Below are 1,953 nucleotides of genomic sequence, written 5' to 3' on the forward strand. Positions count from 1 at the left end.
AATATATAGAAAATAGTAAAAAGTGAAGAAACTACAGAAGGCTTTTTTTAAAAGGTTAAAAAATATATATTTAAGTCATTATAACATTCTTCTTCATAATGACTCAAATATTATTTTTTAACCTTTTAAAAACAAGCCTTCTGTAGTTTTTTCACTTTTTACTATTTCTATATATATTATATATATATATATATATATATATATATATATAAGTACTGGGGCCGATTTGTTCGACTAAACCCATTCAAGGCTATGCTCCAGCATGGCCTCAGACCGGTGTGGCTGAAACAAGTTAATAAGTAAGTAAAAACATTTGCAAGTGTTTAATGACTAAAGCAGAATTTAACTCTCTACTTTCACTTTTAACACTTGCGGAACTTAATAACAATGATGATGAAGATAGCAGTAAATTTTCACGCGGTCTTTCACCTCACCTTACTCTTCCTTCTATCTCTTTCTCCGTCTCTCTCTCCCCACTCTCTCTCTCTGCCTCTCGCTCTTTCACTCTGCTCTTTCATTTTTCCGCATCCTCCCTATGGAAGAAGAACCGCGCTGTTTGCTGAACAAAGAATAAAACGCTTGAACAACAATTTTGTTTGTTTGTTTATCATGTTTTTATCAATTTTTTAACCAACAAAGACAATGAAACTTGATAAACGAGCATATATAACCGTTTCTTTTTTGTTTCTTTTCTGTTTTTTTTTTAGTAGTTTCGTTTTTGTTTTTCCCTTCGTAATATGGTGTCTTTAAAACATATATATATATATACTATATATATAGTAGTACATATCTCTATATAGTACATATATAGAACATATATGTATATAAATATATATATATATATATATATATATATATATAATATAGTACATATATATAGTACATACATATATATATATACATATATATATGTACATATATATATATACATATATATAGTACAGTGTATAGTACATATATATAGTACTATATAGTACAATATATATATATATATATATATATATATATATATCTATATATATAGTACATAATATATTTATATATATTATCCATATATATATATTATATATATATTCACTATAATATACTCCAGTGTTTATCGTTCTTATAATCTTTAATTTTTTTTATTTTTTACGTTTTCCTTTTTGCATTTTGTGTGTCGTATTTAGCTGTCTGTCTTTTCATGCTCAAATCTTGCTTCGTCTTTTAACAGTTTTTTTGTTTTTCCATTTCTTCTCTTTTTTTTCTTTTTAAACCTTACGTACTTTCCACCATGTTTTTTTTTTTTTATTTATTTCCCTCATTCACGTCCTTTCCATACATATTTTTCATTCTAGCTAACTCTCTAATGTACATTATTATATTTTTTTTTGTGACACACATACACACACACACGCACATACACACATATATTTATATACATGCAGCCACACGAATATATATATATATACACATATAAATATATACACATAAACGCAAATATATATATATACACACATAAACATATATATATACTTGTATATACCATATATATATATATATATACACATAAACGCATATATATATATATACACACATAAACATATATACATATATATACTTGTATATACCATATATATATATATATACGTATATATACACACGTATAAACATATATACATATAAATATATACACGCAAATTTATAGATATATATGCACATGTATAAACATACTCATATAAATATATACATGCATTTATATACATATATATCATATATATATATATATATCTTATACATACATATATATATATATACATCATATATTAATTATATACATGTATATATATATATATATATTATATATTGTATATATATATATACATATCATACATACATATATACATACGTTGTACACACACACTCCCACAAACCACTCACACACACACACCCACATTATATATATACAGATAT

Source organism: Octopus sinensis, unplaced genomic scaffold (genome assembly GCF_006345805.1).
Source record: "Octopus sinensis unplaced genomic scaffold, ASM634580v1 Contig01038, whole genome shotgun sequence".
Lineage (NCBI taxonomy): Eukaryota > Metazoa > Mollusca > Cephalopoda > Octopoda > Octopodidae > Octopus > Octopus sinensis.